The sequence below is a fragment of the Nicotiana attenuata genome, unplaced genomic scaffold, assembly GCF_001879085.1.
Source record: "Nicotiana attenuata strain UT unplaced genomic scaffold, NIATTr2, whole genome shotgun sequence".
NCBI classification, from domain to species: Eukaryota; Viridiplantae; Streptophyta; class Magnoliopsida; order Solanales; family Solanaceae; genus Nicotiana; species Nicotiana attenuata.
In genome coordinates this window covers 107,107-115,153 of record NW_017672895.1, presented here as the reverse complement: position 1 = coordinate 115,153, position 8,047 = coordinate 107,107, and the positions used below count along the sequence as shown (strand labels likewise).

Here is an 8,047-nt window from a genome sequence, read left to right as displayed (position 1 = left end):
TCTGTATCCCTGTGGTACTATGTAGTTACTTTATCTTATTTGTAACTATGAAAACTCTACGTACTAGAGCTATTGAGCTATGATCCATGTTAGAAACCATGTCTAGGCTACGTGCTTATTCTGTCGGACCCACTGAGGTCATATTGCTGTTGAATTATTTGTTTAAGTAGCAATTTCATACTCAATCATGTTCATTCATTTCATATCATATCTTACTCTCTGTTGTTATTTATTGACACATCATATCATCATTTTGGGCTAGTTTCATGGCATTGTGAGCCCGAGAGACTGGAGAGATTGATGACTGAGTGAGGCCGAGGGCCTGATTGTGAGGATATTGATATTTCAGCACGTGAGTTGTCCGTGCGAATTATAGCGCTTGGGCTAAAGGAGCCCCTCCGGAGTTTGTACACACCCCTAGTGAGTGTAGCTGATTTTTTATATATATATATATATATATATATATATATGTATGTGTGTGTGTGTGTGTGTGTGTGTGTGTGTGTGTGCGCGCGTGTGTGTAGGGGGGGGGGGATCAGATTGTATGCCGCAACGAACCTTATGGCTATATATATGTGGATCAGATTGCACGCCGCAACGAGCCTTATGTATATATATATGGATCGGGTTGCACGCCACAACGAGCCTTATGGCTATATATATGTGGATCGGGTTGCACGCCGCAACGAGCGTTATGACTATATATATGTGGATCGAGTTGCCCATCGCAACGGGCCTTATGGCTATATGTGGATCGGGCTGCATGCCTCAGTAGGTATTGCACAGCTGAGTGATTGAGTGTGCTGGGTATTGAGCATGGTGAGAGAGAATGCGAGACAGTGAGATTGAGTACTCTGAGAGTGTGAGTACATGAGTTAAGATGCATTGTATTTGACATGCGTACTTGAGATACATGCATGGATATGCATTTCCTTCTGCTACTCGATTGGTGACATTCATGATTTTACCTGTATCTTGACATGTAGGCATAATGATGTACTTTTCCCATGCTATCTGAAAATAAAACATCTTATTTATTGTTGAAGGGTTTTTTGACAGATCACAATTCTCAAACTTACTTATATGCTTTGGGTTTTCGGTGAAAGATCTAGGATTTACTGTTATACTTGAAAAGCATATCTATTTTTCTATAATTGTGAACGAGTTGATCATCTTACCTCTGAGTTATTTTCATGTACCCTTTTATTATATTGTTATGGATTGTTGCTGGTTATTGGAGTTGGACTCTGAACCTTGTCCCAGCTAGTCACTACTTTCAACCTAAGGTTAAGTTTGTTACTTATTGAGTACATGGGGTTGGTTGTACTCATACAACACTTTTTCACCTTGCGTGTAGATGTTGGTTGCTGACGTTGTTGTGATCGACGGCAGCTGGATTTGACGATGTACCTGCGTTCCGGTTGTAGCTACCTCTCGTTCATGGTAGCCTTAGATTTATTAAAATCTGTTATGTACATTTCGAACAGATGACTTATTTATTTCATACTAACTTTGTAAACTCCAAATCTTAGAAGCTCTTGATTTGTACTACTAGTCCTTGGAAAATGCATAAGATTAAGATATTTTCTTTTATTTATATGTCTCATTAAATTTCATTGGAATTGGTTTATTGTCTATTGGCTTACCTAGCGGGTTGGTTTAAGTGACATCACGACTAGTTGGATTTTGGGTCCTGACATCCATATATCCTTAAAACCGCGTATAAATTTAATTATTATCCATTTTTTTAAGTGTAAACTATATATATATATATACATATATATATATATATATATATATATATATATATATTAAAGCAAGAAAGTTTGACTTCTCATTTAGCCAAGTGGCAAGTTATTAGAAATCCAAGTGACAACCTATTAAAAATACACATGGCAACTTAATTTATTAAAAATGCAAGTTGTAACAGCCAGATTTTTCGGCCTAGAAACTAACTGGGGAATCCCAAATGTATTGCCTCTGTTTTGTAAAATTTTCTATATTTAATATTAAAATAATACTCAAATATCGTATTTCATATCTCTATGTCTTCCTAAAAACCCGTGTTTCATATCGGAGGCAATAATCTTTTCTCTTTGCCTTCCTAAAGACATTCCCAATTCTCCCAATTGGGAACCGTATGATCTCACTTGCTCACTGAAGATGAGAAGATTCTCATCAACAAGAAACAATGTATTGTTTACAAAATCATAAGCAGGCTAACACTTTTTCAGATCTGAATCTTTATTATCTAAAATTGAGGGATTTCTACTTGGAAAAGATTCACAATTTCCCGGCAGCTATCATATTTTATCTTCTCCAACCAAAATCCAACTCGAGGTATGTTTATGCAGATGACTTTTCTCCTTAATTTTAGATATAAACCCTAATTACTTGATTTGCAGGGTCCTGTAAGACATTAAAACAAGCCAACGGGAAGGCTTTTGTAACAAAAAGATGGGTGTTAAACAAATATAAAAAAACCAACAGAAACGATTTAACATAAATTTTATTCTTTAAGTGTTTCCAATTAAGCAAAGAGGTGAATATTTTTGAAAGAATTGATCTTTGTTTTGTCAGTGAAATAGGGTAAAATAAAAAAACCAATTTTATGTGCTGGATCACACACTTTTCGACTCTTTTTATGGGAATATATTTTTCATAAAAGTTAATGCCCCTAAATTAGTTACATTTTAGGGGCTGATCATACATTTTACGGATCTTTATATGGAAATTTATTTTATATATATTTAATGCCCCTAGACACACGTGTATATATATNTGTAATACTGTGTGTATATATATATATATATATATATATATATATATATATATCCTCTTATCAAATTTTCTCTAAGAAGAAATATGACGGCATTTGACTATATCAGAAATATATCGAGTAACAAGATGAGTTAGAATTTGAAGGTACGAGTAGTGAGATTGTGGAACGATCTAGGCCGCGACAAACCAGACAACACCGTCTCCCTTGAATTAATTATTCAAGACGAAAAGGTGCATTCTTTTTTAGTTGCATTTATTTTTTCAACCAAGAAGTAAAGTTGTAGCAATATTTCTAGCAAATTTGATTGTCCTAGATGTGGAGAAGCATGAGTTCTGTTTTGATGCCGTCCTAGATGAACATGTTACAAATGATGTGTTATTATTTCATCTTACAAATGAAAATACTAATCACAAAGACAACTGATTTATGTGTGTGTTCAGAGATTATGTCAAAAAATTATTTGAACTACCTTTAGCTTTTTACTTTTCAAGGAGTGGTGTTTTATCATCGCTTTTCTCTACTATCTCATACTTCTGTTCTTTCATATTAAGCAATATTTTATAGGTTCATCAACTTGAAATCATTTGTACTTTGTTCTGAAGATTTTTTTAGTATTTTATGAATGGAACTTTTTTGGAGATCTTAGACAATAAAATATCTAAGATTATATGCAGTATGTGTTATTTTGGAAAGGCAAGCATTCACATATTATGTTTTACCCATTGATACTTGATTGTTTAATATAATCTGTGACAACACTGTACAACTGAGTATTTGCCTGACTCAATATTATTTATGAATTGTTTTTTCTAGGGCGATCGAATTCATGCGTCTGTTGGTCGGTCTCTTATACGTATGTTCAAACAAAAAATAAAGGAATTGGGTTTGTACTTTATGAAGAACTTTGTGGTTGGACCAAATATTATGAAACTTAAATACACGCGACATAAATTAAAGTTGGCATTTACTCATAAGACGATTGTAGAGGAATCAAATGATCATCTTTTTGGTATGAGTGTCTTCGACTTAAGACCTTATGAGTATTTGATAAACAAAATTGATGTTGAAGAAAGTGAACTCTTCGGTAAGTATTCCATTCGCAGTTCTTATATTTGAACTGCGTTATTAACTTTGTCCTGACCATTTTTTTAAAATTATTATAGATGTCATTGGAGAGGTTGTAAGTTATGGTGAAGTAGAATGACATAACCAAGGTGATAAGACCAACACTTTTATGAATGTGGAACTTGAAGATCATGAGTAAGATTACGTCTATGAATTTACTTTGTTATATATTTAACAAGATTACTTATCGCTGTCTGATTAAGTTGTTATATAAATTATGCAGGAGGAATAATATCTCGGCAACATTTTGGGGAGAATTCGTAGACCAGATCTTGCCACATTTAGAGGGATCACCCCATCAGCCTGTGATGACCTAAAGGGTCATCTTTTGTTTTAGAATCCGATTCCATGTTTCGAGGCCTTGAAAATCTTATTTTATCTCTCCTCGATTTGCGTGCGCATTCCGGGCATTTATCCGTAAAGCCTTTGTGTGAAACATTTAAAAAATGATGATTTTGGCTTAAAAAGATAATTTTTGTCGACTTCGATCAATGTTTTGGGTAAGCGGACCCGGACCCGTGTTCTGACGGTCCCGAAGGGTCCGTAGTAAAATATGGGACCTTGGCGTATTCCCGGAATCGAATTCCGAGGTCCCTAGCCCGAGAAATGAATTTTTGAAGAAAATTGATAAGACTGAAAATTAATAATTTAAAAGATTTGATCTGGTTGGTATCGGGCCCGTATTTTGGTTCTGGAGTCCGATACATGTCCGTTATGATATTAAAACCTTATCTGTGAAATTTGGTGAAAAACGGAATTGATTTGACGTGATTCGGACCTTTGGTTGAGAAAGTAGAAGTGTTTACCTTGAAAATGGTATTAACAATTATATTTGATTTTATGGTTCTAAAAATATGTGATTTATTTTAATACTAGTTGTTAGGCAATAGATGTTAATGTAAGTAAAGAGAATAAGATATGCAAACTAATGCTGTCGCAAGACTGGGCCTTAAGCTGGCTGGAACAGGGGGCTTCGAGGTCTAGTTAGGGTAGTTGGCGATGAACAATTGATGATGAAACAATGATATTGAAGGCCTCGAAGATAGCCTTTTGCGGTTAATAATGGGCAATAAATAAAGAACAATAAATAAACAAGCAATAAATCTGTAGAGTAATTGTTGAACACGTTTAGGCAAGAAAAGCAGAGAATGTTCTATTGTATTGAATATTCATGTGTTTTACAAAATGACAAGGGTCCCCTTTATATAGGAGGGGGGAATCCCAACATAGTGTATGTCTAATATTGACGAGGAAATATTATTGGTACAGCTGTATAATGGTTTAGTACAAATTTGTACTATTTGTCGCAGACTCTGTCAGTTCTAATCACGTGCCCTTGGGAATTTCTCTCCTTTCCATGTTGGTCGTCGATTTTCATGCTGCCTCGAGGTACGCTGTGATGAGTCTTCAATACACCCTCTTGAGGCGAGTGCTTCGGGGACAAGCCTTAGATTGTGCTTCGAGCCCATCGAGGCCGGGCTTGAAACGCCATAAAAACTTTAAAATCAGCCTTCCTTGATTTTGATCGTATACAGATAGTCCCCGCGTTTCTTGGAATGAAATAACAAGGAACGATTTGAATTCTTCAACTCTTCAATGCCTCCATCATTACGTTAGTTATGTCATGTAAGCGGTTGATGTGACGAAAAGGGATGTTCAAAAGTCACGTTCGCATGGCTCTTGAAAAGCCTCGAATTGATTACGACGGTTGGCCATCCTTTAGCTTTCCCCAACGCGCACTACTGGCCCCTATAAATACTCCAATCCTTCACTCCTTACTCTTCATCATATCTCCAAACTTTCGACAGCTCTTCTTACTTCTTTCTTGTGTTCGTCTCTCATCCAGTTTTTCTCTTTTCCTCTGAAATCTTTCAGCGAAAATGGCGAAGACCTCTAGAACCATTCCCCAAGATGATAAAGCTTCTTCATCTTCACGCTCGTCTAAGGGCAAGGCCATAGTACCTTCTCGTCTTGAGGATTGCATCCCCTGACCCTATGAAACATCCTCCGATTTCAAGGTTGATAAGCCTTCTTCGAAACCGAGGCGGTGCGAACCCATGTCCCGATATATTAGCCTGATAACCAACACTAGGAAGGTGAAAGCTGATTGCCGCTGAGGAGAGGCGGTGCAAGTGGAGATTTCTTCTCGGGAGGAAGACGTAACGACACATAAAATCGGTTTCCTTAGTGTATACACATATCCTTTTACCCTAGGTCCGGTAGAACCATCCTCGCCATCGATAGACCCCATGATCCTCGATTTCTGCAGACAATATCGGGTGACACTCGGCCAAATCCATCCATCATTCTGGCGCATTGTTTACATGATTAGGCACTAGGCAAACATGGTCGAGGGGAAGCCTTTTACCCTTGACCATCTGATTAGGATGTACAACCCCCGATTTTATTGAGGCGGTCTGATTAAGCTTCAACGTCGGGCCTTGAAGGTTCTCTTTGCTTGCACCGATGAAGATAAGGATAGAGGTGGATGAGCCGCTTTGTCCGAGTTAGGACCTCGAATCTAATTCCTGTTGAAAGGATGCCATTCCCCGAAGAACGGAATATGAATCGTAAGAGAATATGTTAATTAAATATTTTCTCTTTCCTTTGGACCATCTTCCCCTTGAACTAATTCCCTTTGATGATGCAGCTGTTGTGTGGTACCCTGGCGTGGTTAAGGATCTTTCGAGCTGGGTTCACCAGCTCAATTCGACTTGCCCGTATGCTATGCGCGTGTGGCGCGATCTGGCCAAGGCCCGATGGGAAGCTAAAAATCATGGTGAGGTTTTTCTTCTGTCGTACTTGAGATCTTTAAAGGAGATACCCCTTGACTGTATTCTCATTTTTTGTACCTACCTTTTGTGTTTGTGCAGGCCTGGGAGAGGCCTCTTTGATGAGGGAAGCCCCCTTCGTGGAGGCAGATACCCCAAAACTTACCAAGGAGAAGAAGAGAAAGAGAAAATCACCGACTAAGTCCCCAAAACCGAAGAAGGCTAAAGCTCAAAAGCCTAAGGTCGATTCACCGGCCTTAACTTCGGAAGCAGCAGAGAGTCCCCGAGCTGGGGGCGAAGAGAAAGATGACTCCCCGCTAGCACCCGGGGGAAGAGAAAGCGTGTCTACTTCAGATCTTGCTGAGCCGATGGCTGTTGAGCCGAAGGCTTCTAAACCAGAAGTGGCTGATGTTGTCCCACCTCGGGCCGAAAAGGATCTCAAGGGTGGGTCAGATGATGTCCCTGAGCCGGTCGACGACCAAAACATTTCCCGAGCCGAGGGGCATTCGGTAGATGAGTTCGGGGACCCGACTATGAGGCTCCCTGGATGCAAGAGAAGGCCTCGATCGATCCAGCCAGAGTTATTGATGTGGGTGATTCTCCACCGGGTCCGGCATTCTCTCCGAAGGAGATACGGGATGCCCATAATAGAGAGACTTTCGATGCGGGGGCGTTGTCACACCTCCTTTTTACCCGAGGGGGGATAGGGAGTTTTCCCAATTAAAGTGACATTATCGAAATGGGATTATTTTTATTTATTTAGAGTCGCCACTTGGAATAATTTATGGTGTCCCAAGTCACCGGTTTATTTTTAAATCCCAAACCGAGGAAAATCGACTTTATTTAAAAGTCTGCGAAACCAGAAAACTAGGTAAGGAATTCTATTAACTCGGGAGAAGGTGTTAGGCATTCCCGAATTCCGTGGTTCTAGCACGGTCGCTTAACTACTAATAATTGGCCTAATCATCTGATTTATTACATGTTTTAAACCTATTGTGCATTTTTAACTTTTAAATCGCTTTTAATTATTTATGGAGTTATTTCTGGAACAAGTCACGATTGTCGTACACTTGCCGTTTTGGAACACATCGCAAATCACGCTACATGAAATGCACCCGCGATTTGCGACATGTTTATTTTATTATTATTTGAAGTAGTGGCCGGATCACATGAAATGTACACCCGGATTTGGGAATTACATATCGTGACCACGCCAGGGGAATCGTACCCATGGCCACGATAATTTATAATTAATCGCGCCTAAAACAAGTTACGATGTTCATAATTATTCATTTCCTAAACTAATTTGAGATTGTTGTGAGGCCATGAGTATATTTTCCTTTTAATCCAATCCCAAAGATCAATTCCC

At 38.5% G+C, this 8,047-nt stretch overlaps 1 long non-coding RNA gene across 2 annotated transcripts; it reads left to right on the top strand.

Annotated features, from left to right (window-relative positions):
- The first annotated feature begins 2,061 nt into the window (after window positions 1-2,061).
- Window positions 2,062-4,376, top strand: LOC109214846. 2 transcript variants are annotated; one of them, XR_002066270.1, is made up of 4 exons: window positions 2,062-2,340; window positions 3,596-3,866; window positions 3,946-4,042; window positions 4,131-4,376. It is a non-coding gene; the product is annotated as an uncharacterized LOC109214846 (long non-coding RNA). The 2 variants fall into 2 exon arrangements; XR_002066271.1 differs by lacking the exon at window positions 3,596-3,866.
- The last annotated feature ends 3,671 nt before the right edge of the window (window positions 4,377-8,047 follow it).